This window comes from Podarcis pityusensis (genome assembly GCF_964106645.2).
Source record: "Podarcis pityusensis genome assembly, chromosome: 8".
Classification (NCBI taxonomy): Eukaryota; Metazoa; Chordata; class Lepidosauria; order Squamata; family Lacertidae; genus Podarcis; species Podarcis pityusensis.
The window spans coordinates 30,539,679-30,553,873 of NC_138033.1; the positions used below are offsets into that span (position 1 = coordinate 30,539,679).

The window sequence follows — 14,195 nt, forward strand, 5'->3', positions numbered from 1 at the left end:
AGGATGGGAAGCCAAAGAATGTTTGGAGCATCTCACTTTCTCTCTGACAAGGGAACTGGGGCTGGGGTGGGATAAGGGGAACAGAAGCTGGAAAAGGAACTTTGAACCAGAGCTGTTTGGTAGGCAGAGAATCAAAAGGTCTCTGGGCAACTTTGCAAATTTAACTGGTCTCAGTTCAGAGTCCACCTATCAAAAACCTCTACAGTTGTTGGGTGTGGTTTTTTTACTTTTTAACGAGACATTTTCATACTTTAACAATTCATTACGTCCACAGCCATGAAAACCAGAGACCAATTTTAAAGTGCATATGCCAGCCCAGTCTTCGACTCCTGGAAATAACCATTGACACAAGTCATGGATGCCCGCTGACCCTCATGCAGGTGGGCAAACACAAAGCACCACCTCTGAGGATGATATAGAGCAGGCATGACCAAACTTGGCCCACCAGCTGTTTGGGGACTACAATTCCCATCATCCCCGACCACTGGTCCTGTTAGCTAGGGATGATGGGAGTTGTACTCCCAAAACAGCTGGAGGGCCAAGTTTGGCCATGCATGATATAAAGAAAGCTCCTGTAACTGTCCCGTCACCAAAAGAAGGCTATGCAAGGCCAGGTGCTGGAGAAGCCTGGCTTCCTACAGTTTACAAATGGGCAAACCTACCAGTTTCAGTTTCTCAGTTTCTCATTTTTCCAACCTTAATTTCAGTTCTCCACAATAGTTTGTGGCTATTGTTTTTTGTTTTTTTAACTTCATGAAAATTCACCAGAAATTTTACTTTGAATTGCTCCTAAGTTGCACCTGTTTGCAAAGCAGCTCCCTCCCCCAATATAATGCACTTTGTGTGTTATTTTCACATGGTTGGCACTGCAAAATTCAAAGAAGGATGGCCACATATCGGTTTCTGTACAGTTTCAGAAAGTTGTGGATGAGGTCGGTTGCTGTAGTCTCATTGCTGAGCAACAACAAGCAGAGCTCAGTGGCCAACCAACCAGAAGAGTCTATGAGATGTACTTGCCTGGAGGCAGAGGCAGCATCCCAAGTCAGGTCCAGTCCCAGGCTCAGGAGAACAGCAGTCCACTTGGTCAGGCAGCCCAGGAATCAGGGAATCCAAGGATCATAGTGGTCAAGGGTCAAAACGAGCAGGAAGCATCAAGGTAGGACCAGGAACTACAAACATTGTTACCAGCCTGTGAGTGCTGTTGAGAGCTCTACTTAAGTAGGCTGAAGCCAGCTGGTTCTCATCAGTGCCTTCTCTGTGTCCTTGAAGGCTGATCAGCCGCAGGTGGAGTCACTTCACCTTCTCCCCCTTCAGGCTGCTGTTCAGCTGGCAATCCATGACACTGGTTCACATTTAAATGTGAAATGAATCAAATTTCTCCCGTCACTCCTAACTTCTTATCAGCCTGAGTGCAATTCAAATCATGATGGCTGACTCCTGCCCAGGTCTCCATAATTTTTTTTTAATCATGCAGTTTTTATGCATAGCTGTAACTCCTTGACAAGCTGAATAGGTTAGGGGGAACCCTGGGGGCAAAAAGAATGAAGGGGTGGAGAAAAGAAAGGGATTTATACCTTGCAATGTTGAGAATAAACAGCTTAGGAGCAGGGGATGTGGACTGTCTGGAGCCAATTCTATGATTCTATGTGGTTTGTCTGACAAGGCCACCATTGGTCACAGTTAAATGACTAAAGTGGCACACCTGAAAGATCACCTTGCATTTTATTTCTCACCAGTCTTTGAAGATTCATATCCCAGACTACATCTGTATTGGATTTAAAACTGTGAGTGTGTGTGTGTACGCGTGTGGTATATTTTCATGTGTGTAGATATATTTCCATTGTCAAGGATGTTTCAGAGGAAGCGATCCATAAATGAAGTGAGAATAAATAAATACAACCCTTGAACTTCTGGCAACCTCCATTTTTGGTGGCAACATCCAGACTTAAAGATGATCACTGCACTGGCTAGAAATGGCTGTCACCTGGGCTGCTGAAGGCTGCAACTTCTAGGTATTCTTCAGTCACATCTCAACAATGCAATACACACACTTGTTAAAGCAGAAGAGGACATTTTACTTTGTTTGCTCACCAAAGAATAGTTGCCCAAAACCTGGATCTTAATCACCCAGGGAATTCTCTTTTTATTTACTTTATTATTATTATTATTTTACTTTATTTACGTTCCCAGCCAACAAAACATTGGTTGGGAGATCATCCAGCTCATGGTTAGTCCACCTGCCTCTTCTAAGTGCCCTGTCTGTTCTTGCTTTGACCCCAAAGGAAAAAAAGTGATTCCTGTTGATCCTCCTACTCTGCAGCTGGCAAGATTATCCATTCCGCCTCTGCCAGCCACGACTCCTGCAGAGGCATAGCACAGTTTATGCAGCAGCCCCTTTTAAAATCCAGTTGGGACATTTATTATAAATCCAAGTTAAAATAGGTGAAGGATTGAAGCTGCTGTTTTTCTGCAGGAATGGCATTTGTCAGCTAATGGCACGGGGTGGAGGGGGGGGGGATGAGGCATTGAGCATTTATTTGGAGGGCTGAGCACAAACCTTATCATTGGCCTCTGCTGCCCCCTGCTGGTTGTTGCCTGTGCCTGCTGGGACTCCAGTTGCAACAAGGAACTGTAAAAAAAAGACCACTCCTGTAGGATATCAGACTGGCACCGTATGAAAAAAACACATTGCTTTTCACTTGCTCTCTTATATGTTTTGGATGAACCATGTGAAATTTATACTGATCTGATGATTTTTGCATGACTAACATCCAGCTTTCTTCTAAGTGGCAGTAAATTGGTAAGGTTTCAGAACAGATTACATGGCGATTTGCCTGGCGACGTGCATTTGCCATATCTCAGTTTGGGGGCTATCCTATTTTTCCCCTTTCTCTACCATCCTGCTCTGAGCTACTGCTGCCAGCACCCACTGCAGCCAGTCTCAGCCTGCCTCTTTGTTGTTGCCGCTGTTCATTCCCAGGTACAACATCCTCTTTTTCCTGGGTGGATTTACCTGTGAGAAAGTCCCTTTGCCTTTAATCATAAAATCATAGAACTGTAGAGTTGGAAGGGATCCAAAGTGTCATCTAGTCCAGCCCTCTGCAATGCAGGACATACTTCTGAGTAGGAGCACCTGAGACTAAGGAACACAGGCTGGGTTGTCCTCGATTCATTTGTAAGGTTACCAGTAGTTCTAAGCACACAAAGTTTAGTTTTTTCTTGTGACGCTGATCAGTGAAACACATCGTTAGCTGGATGCGAAAACGTTTCGTCAGAGCATCTTTGCAATCTAAAAATGTCCCCAAAATACCAGCGAGGGGGGAGCAAGCAGAGCACCTGCCTTTTCCTTATTGCCGCTGGAAACAGCGATAGAAGGGGGTGGCAGTGGGTCTGAAGGGCTGCCCATGGGCAAAGTTGTTGCTGTTTTTTAATGAGCAACAGAATAGCTCAGTCAATAGGGCATGAGACTCTTAACCTCAGGGTCGTGGGTTCGAGCCCCATGCTGAGCAAAAAATTCCTGCATTGTGGGGTTGGACTAGATGACCTTTGGGGTCCCTTCAAACCCTACAATTCTACTATTCTATTGCGCTAGATCCATAATACAAATAGGCAGGGTGTCTGGCCCTGGTACAATGATATGTAGGAACAGTGAGTAAACCAGATAGGTGATGTGCCCAAGGTATGTGTGCTTGTGTGTCCGTCTTCCGCTCTCTGAAATATGAGCAGGCCTGCCCCAGTGATTCCGTCTCTGTCTCTCTCTCTCTCTTGTGAGCATCCCATGGTAATTCTTCATAATTTTCTAGCTGCCAAAGGGAAATTACCAAGCAGTAGGGGCTGAGTAGACAGGCCCAAAGCCCATGGTTCTGGATGTGGAGTTAACTTGGCAGGAGGCTCAGGAGAAGAGAAGAGGTGAAGGATTTCCCTATCCACTCAGCATGTCCTGAGCAGGACTTAACGTGTGCAAAGCTTTGCAAGCCATGGGAAGCTCCTCTGTTAGGGCAAAGGGGGGCAATGTCCCACCAAATTCAGCCTGCCCTCAGTTTGCTACCTGTTCCTGCCTTCTCACTTACCACCAGTCCAGAGGGGGCTACCGGTTGCCTTCTTCCTCCTCTGTCATCTCTGTGTTGCCCTTTCAGAATTCAGCAGGCAGGAAGAGGATGGGGAGCAAGACTAGAAACAGTGGGCTCCACCTAACATTGGCTCTGGCGCCACCTACTGTTGGCCTCCTTCCCCACTGTCCTACCCCACCACCTTCATTATCATTGTTTTGAAGTGTTGCAAGGTCAAGAGGTGAGGAAGTGAATCTGTATGTTTATTCTATTTCTTCTAAAGAGCACTGGACTGAGCCAGATTTTTTTCTATCTCAAGAGGAGCATCTGTGCCTTTAGGACAACAAGGAGGCATGTGGCAAGCCCAAGACATTTGACTGCCTGAAGCAAAGTGCATGATGCTACTCTCCTCTTCCACCTACAGAAGCCAACTGGACTGGCAATGAATCTTACTCCAACAATGAAATATTCTCCACCACACAGGGATGTCAGAAGGCATTGATTTCCATTCCTCGCTGTATTCATCACATGCAACGCTGGTTCCTTTCTGCTACAGTTCGTCTTCCACTCAAAACTACATTGTTTGTCACGCTGTCCACTGTGGTAAAATTGCATTAATTACATTGTTACTACATTACATTTCAATGCAAACAAAACACAATGCAACTGGGGGTGGGGGAGGTAATCAATTACATTTTTTTTGTGAACGGAAAAGAAGAAGAACAACCAGTCGTATTCATAGGATGAATAGGGTGAGAACCAGCAATTTCCACTCCTGCTTCCATTTTCGTTGCAGTTCTCCAGCCTCCATACCACCAAGCAGGAGGAGGAATCAAGAGAGGGAGACAGGCAGCAAAAAGCAACAGCGAACATCACGTAAGTGGAGTCAACAGGCGTTCTGGAAGAGTATAGCATCCTCCACCCAGCACCCCTCCCTTGCATCCCTGGATAAATGGGTTCCACTGACAGGTGATTGACTAGAGGCTTAGAGAAAGCTGAAGGTTATATTACTACTGCAGTATTGATGATCCTTCTCTGAGGATCGTGGCTCTATGTCTGCATCTTGCTGGCAAGGAATGATTGAGCAGCCTGAAACCCAGCCTGCAAGGAGAATAACTCTCTTTGAGCTGGGCCCTAAAGTGAACTGGTGACTAAGTGTGTGCCTGCAAGAAAAATCCTAACTCCCCCCCGGACTTTGACGCTCCATAAAACTTTAGCGGTGGCATCAAGTCACCTCCTGTATTTAAGGGACGATTCACTCAGCTATTTCTCAAGTGGTGGAGACTTAGTGCCAGACCTGATTGCCATTCAAGGGAAGGGGGAGCAAAGAAAGCCTTCAAGCTGCAAGAGCAAACTTCTGAGTTGCCGAGAAGATGGGGCAGATCTGCCGTGGAAGTTGGGGAGGAATCACCTGACCTGTACAAACCGATCAGCATTGAGAGTCTTCCTTGGCCAATCTGCATCTTCTTCTCCCCTACTCCCAATTCTAATTAAACACTGTGCAATTCAGTTTGAAGCCCAGATCCAGGTTGGATCAGGGTCACTCCAATTCAGAACAATTGTCCTTTTAGCTTTACACTGACTGGCAGTGGCTCTCCAGCATTTCAGAGGTATCTCCCAGCCTTTACCTGGGGATACCAGAATTGAACCTGGGACCTTCTGCATGCAGGACAAAAGCTCTGTCAGTGAGCTATGGCCCTTCCCTAAGTGAATTTCCAATGCACTGGCACTCTGCCTTGCCAATAGTCCTCCAACCCACCAGTTGCTTGGCAATAGCATTCCCAGTGATGGGAAGTTGTTGTTGCATGATTGGTGACTCTGCTGCAGAACTGATCCAATGAGCTGGGATTTACTGATGTGCCACTCGGAGCCAGAAGCCTCAAAGGCATCTCCCTTAGCAGTTTGCTGTCAGGCCAGGATGGCTTTCTGCCTGCTAGCAACTGGCCAACAGTTTGGATCAATGCACTCCAGCTGGGCACCCGCACTGGATTAAAATGCTTAGCTGTTTTCACACACACACAAAAGCACTTATGATGATATAAGAAGAGCGGACAGACAGAGCCAGTCTATTGGCTGAGATAGGGGGAAATCCATACAGCAGCTTCTATAAAACTGAGTTCATGGGTGCAGTTAAAGAAAGGCTTGTAGATTTCGACCCATTGATTAGTGCCTGCTGCTTTGTGAATTGCAAAATCTATAACAATGTACACACTTGGTGTGTATGAGAGAGAGAGAGAGCTGCACTCCTGAACCCCATTATTGGGGGGGGGGGGGAGGTTTGCCAGTGGTGACTGGTGCTCACTAGACTGGATGGAGCTGCAAGGAGTTCTTGAGTGCCTGGCCAACAAGGTTGCAGGGGTGTTGCCACATTTGGTTTTCTCACCGTTTTCATCCCTTTCAAACACACTTTGGACACTTAAGCATTACAGTTTCAGAAACAGCACCTAACTAAACTATTTTAGTTCAGAAGTGGTTGTTGCTATCACCGTTCCTTCTCCAGGATAGGAGAAATGTTGTGTGGCCTCCCTCTGTTCTGGTTCTTTCCCTTCCCTATCCTCCCCTAAAAAGAAACAATGCACTCTTAAGCATTGGAGTTTTATTAATTCTTAGCACCTAGCAGAGCTTTAGGCCAATGCCGACTCTCATGAGCATGCACACAAATAAGGCATCCTTCCTCAGTAGCCAACAGAAACTCAGATCTCTGCTCTCAGTCCTGTTTAAACACACAGAGAGAGTGAGCAAGCTGTTGGACACTCACATTTTGTAGCCCTACAAAAAGATTTAGTCGTATGTTTGCTCACATGAGGAACCCCCTCAGAATATAAAGGTAAAGGGGCCCCTGACCATTAGGTCCAGTCGCGGACGACTCTGGGGTTGCGGCGCTCATCCCGCTTTACTGGCTGAGGGAGCCGGCGTACAACTTCTGGGTCATGTGGCCAGCATGACTAAGCCACTTCTGGCGAAACCAGAGCAGCGCACAGAAACACCATTTACCATCCTACCCGAGTGGTACCTATTTATCTACTTGCACCTTGATGTGCTTTCAAACTGCTAGGTTGGCAGGAGGTGGGACCGAGCAACAGGAACTCACCCAGTCACAGGGATTCAAACCACCAACCTTCTGATCAGCAGGCCCTAGGCTCTGTGGTTTAGACCAGGGATGGCCAACAGGTCAATCGGGATCGACTGACCGATCCCCGGAAGGTTGCAGTCGATCGCGGGCTCATTTTCCTTTGCTTTTGCCTAAGACCACCCGGCCCCGGCCCCGCTCCCCTCCCTGCATTTTCTCCTGGTCTCTGGAATGGAAGATGGAGTTTTTGCTGTGAGGCAAATTGCTTCCACAGCGATCACTTGGTGAGCGACTAATCCTCCCAGAACCCCAATAAAACGGGCATAAAACGGGGCACTTCCCCTTTCTCAACAACTTTGAGCCGAACGGAGCATCGAGCATCTTCCCTCCCTAAAAAAAGCTCAACAACTTTGAACCCCTAAAAAGGGGAACGTACCTTTTATATCTCCTCCTCAGTGTAGTTAACCATTGCGTATATTAGACTATATCACCCAAAATAGGTCTGCTCCCAAGTGGACTACTGCAATGCGCTCTATATGGGACTGCCCTTGGTCTCTAGAAACTGCAGCTGGTGCAAAATGCAGCTACAGTGGTACCTCGGGTTAAGTACTTAATTCATTCCGGAGGTCCATTCTTAACCTGAAACTGTTCTTAACCTGAAGCACCACTTTAGCTAATGGGGCCTCCTGCTGCCGCTGTGCCGCTGGAGCCCGGTTTCTGTTCTTATCCTGAAGCAAAGTTCTTAACCTGAAGCACTATTTCTGGGTTAGCGGAGTCTGTAACCTGAAGCATATGTAACCTGAAGCGTACGTAACCCGAGGTACCACTGTATTAGGTTGGAATGTGGGCAGCCCGACTGGACCATGAGTTGCCAGTCATGAAAGAACTGCACAGGCTTCCAGTGAGCTACCAGGCCCAAGTCAAAGTGTTGACACTGGTGCAATAAGCCCTAAATGGCTTGGGATCCATTTGGTACTTGGGTACTGGTCTAAAAGAGCACCTTCCCCCAATATTTGCTCTCTTGGGTCCGCTGCTGGCTGGGGCTGGTGGGAGCTGTAGTCCAAAACATCTGGAGGGCACCAGCTTGGGGAAGGCTGCTTTCAGTATGCATCCTCACCTTCTTCTCTGTGCATCAATGATGTGACTGCAACATGATTCCTCCAAGATGCCACCCCTTCGGATACGTTGCACTCATCATGGTATTTACTATAAAACAGGAGAGAGATTTGCAAGTGGATGTGTGCACCAGAGAAAGAAAAATGAGATGAACTCCACCTTGGGCATCAATTACTTGCTGCTGGCCCACTTATTTCTGAACAATCCCCTCCCCTGGCAGGCACCAGTAATATATGGCCAGGAGCACTGCACCATCCAGCCAATAACACGCCTATGAGAGCTCCATGCCCTGGTGCAAATTGCTGCCGACAGTGATGTATAGCTGAGTTCAGTTCCTATACCAGCATTTGCCTGTTTTTTCTCTCCTCTGGTGGGAGAGGCTTGCCTCAGTGCTTAGGCAAAAGGCCACACGCTCCTTCAGTGTCACATGTTGCCTTCATCTGCAAGAAACAGGAGATTGCCATCCTACTTCAGAAAACCCAGTAGGTTTTCTTAGTTAACCCACTGGGTTAAACTGGGACTTAACTATGTGGGTCTTTGCCAGCATCCTGAGGCCTGTGCTAATTGTTTATCAGTATAATGCTCAATACCAAAGTAGGCTTCTCAGTGGTTTTAAAGTATAAAAATCCTATTGTGCAGAGCATAAGCACCCATAATTAAAATACACAGTAAAACAATCTCATAAAAGTACTTAAAATATAAAGATCCATAGTTAACACACACACAAAAGGCAATTGCATTAAAACACAGTAATGAAAACAGGAGAAATCAAAGGAATACCTGTGTAAACAGGTGCATCTTCAAAAGCCAGCAGAATGCCAATACAGATGGGGCTCTCATATCTCAGCTTGGAGACACTGGGGTCTCCCCTCCCTCTTTAATAAGGTTAAAGAGCATGGATAAATCGCTATTTACTAAAACAGGGTTTGGTTTAGATATAATGTATGTGTATGTGGGGTCATGTAAATTTGAAATATTACCGTAAGTATCAGTTGGTGGCTGACAGATAGTTGTTATTTACTAACATAAGACTGGTCTGAGGAAAACTGGGTTCTTTAAAATACTGAGAGGATTCTAAAATCACACCTGATTGGCTTACTGGGTAGCAATTCATGGTCACTCATTGGATGGGAAAAGTGGAGGGGGAGCATTCTATGCCAATTCAAATCTGATTGGTTGGAGGATAGGCTTGCTAGTAGGCCTATTCTGTTGAGAGACTTTGGAAGAGAAGAGGAAATCAAGAAAGAAGATGACAGAGAAACACTGGCTGAGAAGGAGTTGAGAGAGAAGTCTGGTGCAGAAGCAAGATAGACAAGAAACTATTGAGGTTAGGGAAAGCCTGGTGGTATGATCCGTCATGATAACCCGAATCATCAGTTTAAGATGAATATTGGCAGTGTGGATACGTAAGGATGTTGAGCGGTAAGGAGAATTCAGCAGTGAGCTTCTGGAGCAGACCAGAATGAGAATTGCTTGCAAGCCTGGCTTTTTAAATTGGCAAGCGAATATTTGTATTGCAATATAGTTTTAGGAACAGTTGTGATCTGTTTCTTGTATTGCTGTTGTTGGCATCTGTCTCTCTTGAGAAACCATGGAGTGCACCTCCGGGGGTGAAGTCCAACCATTGTGTTAGCAGCACTAAAGTGACCTCCATGGGACGCAAGCCTGGCCAGTGTATGGAGGTCCTAGGCTCCCAGACAACAAGACCCTCTCTTGGCCTCACTGATATGGTCCAAAGGAAAGCACAGCAGTGTGTTTGCACTAGCTTGGCTGCAGGAATTGCCTGAAGGAGGTGTACAAGGCACCACTCTGGATTTGTGTAGGGTGTATACTCCTTAGCCTTTCCTTCTCCTGAAGGTATCATGCAAGGTGTGGAGGTTGAGGGTGAGAGTTTGATGGACTACCTTCCAAGGTTGATGAGCTTATTGGCCTTTGGACCCACTATTGGTCTCATCTGCTCAATCCACCAAAACGTGTCTTCGCATGCAAAGGATGTCCCTAACGTACTGAGGGTTTGAGACCCATCAGCTACCCTCATCTGGTTTAGCTGGCCAGTCAAAGCGGTTTCCCAGTGTGACTGCTGTCGCACGTTGACAGCTTCTAGGAGCCACAACTGAGAGTCGATTCCCAGGTGGGAACCAAAGGTGGACAAATTCCCCGGGAAGAGGCATGACATTTCCCCCATCAGAGGTACTGCCGCCTTATTTGATTCCTATGGCCCTCCTAACCTCATCTCTCACAATTTTAAAAAAGTGTTTTACCCCCTTCCCCAACAATAATTTCACTTCAACTCCCTTATGCTGTGAATGTTTAATATAAAGACCATTTGGCACAGCACTGATGCCTAAATTTCCTCCCCGCTCCACCCCAATCTCTTTCCCTTTCCTGTTGTGTCTCTTAGATTATAAACCTGAGAGCAGGGGCTGCATTAATATATTAAATAAAATAAAAGATTGATTTGGTAATTTATTAATTCATAGTGAAGAATGTTTTGATATTCTTGGCTTGAAAGCACTTGTAATGTATATAAGTGCATATCTTCTCTCCTACTCCAAACATTTGTCAGGGGTTAATATGGGAAGGATGCTCCAGATCTTTAAACTGCTGTGTAATTGTTGTTGGGGTTTTTTAAAAAAATAAAATAAATAAATTTGGCACTCTGTTTTATTGGCCTTGCTAGTAGCCTGTAAAACAGTGAAGAGAGGCATATTGCTGGTTTTATACATTTTTAATAGCTTTGTTGTCTCACGTCTCTGCTAATGAGCTGGTGATGGCAAGTTGTTAATAGACTCTTAATAAAATTTGACTTTGAGCTTTTTTTCTGTAAGTGCCCATTTAAAGCATCCTGGCTCTCTACTGTTGATGATGCTATAATTTTGCAATGTCAGCAGCAAATGTGACACTGGATAAGTTAGTTTATAGCGCAAGCCTAACTCATGTCTACTCGAGGGGAAGTCCCGTGGAATTCAGTGGGGCTAGTTCATGTATGTGGGGTTAGATTTGGAGTTATAGAGTTGCATTCAACAAAGTTCTCCTCAGAGTAGGCCCACTTAAATGAACGAACCTATATTAGTCATGTGCATTACATTCAGTGGGTCCACTCCCAGTATGACTGTTGTATGCAACGACTTCATACCCTCCAACATTCCTCAGATGAAAATAGAGACATTCTGTTCTACATCAGTATCACTGCTTGAACATTTCCTCCTGGTCAAATTCAAAAGTTATTAGTGAAAACACACAAAACTGAAGTATTTTAAGCACAGAAATCTTTGAATTTATGTAGAGTGTTGCATTTAGAGAAGCCTGAGGGGAAAAGAAAACCCCAAATGAATAAATACAACTCTCTGTGTGTGTAGACCACGCATAGACAAACTCTGGCCCTCCAGATGTTTGGGACTACAATTCCCATCATCCCTGACCACTGGTCCCATTAGCTAGGGATGATGGGAATTGTAGTCCCAAACATCTGGAGGGCCAGAGTTTGCCTCTGCCTGGTGTAGACAATGCAATGTCATCATGCATTTATTAGTATTCTGGAAGCATGATAACTTTGTACAACCATTATTGTTACGATTGTGCAGGTGTATGATATGGAGTATCCCAGTGTTTATTTTGGTGTCCAGGAACATATAAACTTTTGAGTTTGTGGACACATAAACTTCCCCTTTTTATTGTTTCAAACTTCTCAGCACATTAGGAATATGCTAGCAACTGCAGCACCCTAGTGCCATGGTGAATTCTGGATGGCTTAGCTGCAAGATCATAGCCTTCTTCTCCCCTGCCCCCACTTCCAGGATCCCTTTCCCCAGCTGCACTGGAACTCCCCTTCATACAAATACACAAAATGGGGAGACTCATCAGATTTCAGAAGGCGTCACCAATTCAGCTCATGGGAGACATCTAGATGCTTGGGACTTCAAATCTAGTCAGCCCTGACCACTGAGCATGCTGGTTGAGGTTGATGGGAGTTGGAGTCCAAAGCATTGGGAAAGGCTGGTCTGGCGTCTGATGTAAAACGAATGTATTTGGGGTGGCAAACACTTAAAATCCAGTGTCCCAGCCCTCCACATCAGAGGTTTTCATTTTCCTTTTCATTATATTTATTTTCCATACCAAACTGTTTTACAACAGTAATATTGATTGAAGTAGAAATACTCCATCAACAGTATTTCAAAATTCAGGTTACATTTAAAGCACAATATATTCTACAAGTAGAATTAAGAATCTTTTATTTAATTTAATGTTTGAACTACTATAATAGATCATACTATTTTTCCCCCTTTACAGCATTGATGGTTTACTATAACCTTAACTCCATTAAAAAGATTCGCATTTTGTTGTCCTTAATTCATCTCACCCTTCTTCAACTGATGCTATTTCCCTTAAAAAGAACAAACCATTTTATATGCAGTTGGAACTGATCTCCCAGATTCCTGGCTACTTACAATATTAGTAGTCAAATGCCTGCCTTCTAAAAACTTGTCTGTGTTTCTTTGACTTCTGCCTTACTCGAAGTTTGCGAGACAATCTTTCCAGTACAGCTATTGGCCCAAACTTTCCTGTAACGATATTCTAGATTCATGACCTTAACATTTTCCCCCCTCTAAAGTTTAGCTATTGTCGCCCTTGCTGCAAAAAGGAAGTGAGTAATCAGTTCCCTCTCCTTCAGATCTTTATAATTATTCCTCAAAGAAGTTCAGCAAGGCATGTCAGAGTTCACCACGTTACTATGCGACCGGGAAGGAGAGATGGATTGGCGCCTCCTAAACACAAGTGGAATTAGAAGTCATCACAATGCAGCTCAGCGATGTGTCAGCCTGCCCTGGTTATGCTCTCCTTGTCTTTGTGCTCTGGGTATAAACCGCATGCCATCAGAAGAAATTGGCCTCCATGTCACGTGCTGCATGTTTCTATCCTCTGTCCCCCGGAGGCCCACTTTAAATACACTTGGAAGAAGCAAGCAGGGCTAGAATATATATATATATATATATATATATATATATATATATATATATATCCTCTGGATGTGGTTCCACTGGCACTTTTCTCTTTTCTTCTTCCTTGTTCTGCCTTCAATCAAGAATAAAGTGAAAAGCTGCCAATTGATCAAAAGAGCAGGTGATTTTTCCCTCCCTTCCCTCGCAGAAAAGGACAATCTGAATCATGCAGGGTTGTGTTCCTTTAAAAAAAAGAAGAACCTAAATGGCTGTATATTTCAGCTGCCTTAAGCCACCATGATTAGAAGTATTCTTACACCAGGGACAGCCAAAATGAATAGCACCAGCACTCCTGCTACCCCTTTCAGAGTAGTGTCAGTGAGGGAATATTGACGAGCACAGCCTTGTCATATCACTGTGCCACAGGCAGGGGTGGTGGTGAATTTCTGTTCAGTCCACATTTTAAAGCAAAACTTACTGGTGGTAGGGTCTCCGTGCTTTCAGACCGTCCTACCTGGAGAGGCCAGGGATGTAACCAGCTGCCCAGAACAGGCCATGGCTGAGAACTAGGACAGTGTGGAACCTCCAGCTCTCACTGGGCTGACCCGATTCGAGATTGGGGCAATCATTTCCTTCAAGCTATTTCTGAATGGTGTGAAGGACAACTGTGCTCTTTCAAGCTCTGATGGATTTCTTAGGGTTTGAGCTAATCCTCTCATGCCAATGCAAAATTACTGATCCTCCATTTTCCCATTTCCTGACATTTTTGTTTGTGGGGTGGGTTGCTCTCTCTGAAAAAAATGGATCAAATTATTGCCATGCTATTAAAGTGCTGCAGCACAAAGTGGACTCGGGTTAACTCCTAATGGATAAACACCATCTGCGTTGCTGAGCAGATTCCAAATGGTCTTTTTTCTGGTTCCCTTCTTCTTTGCCCTGCTCTCAAACATACCCCATTTTGAAACCCTCATAGAATGCAACATCTCATTGGGGTTGCAGGGACATTGGTTTGTTTTGGAA

The 14,195-nt window shown here is 45.1% G+C and overlaps 1 long non-coding RNA gene across 1 annotated transcript; it reads right to left on the reverse strand.

Moving 5' to 3' along the window:
- Positions 1-4,522: 4,522 nt before the first annotated feature.
- On the reverse strand, positions 4,523-13,202 carry LOC308484048. The gene is made up of 3 exons (XR_013989883.1): positions 12,684-13,202; positions 8,237-8,325; positions 4,523-4,647 (listed from the first exon to the last, which is right to left on the reverse strand). It is a non-coding gene; the product is annotated as an uncharacterized lncRNA (long non-coding RNA).
- Positions 13,203-14,195: the final 993 nt, after the last annotated feature.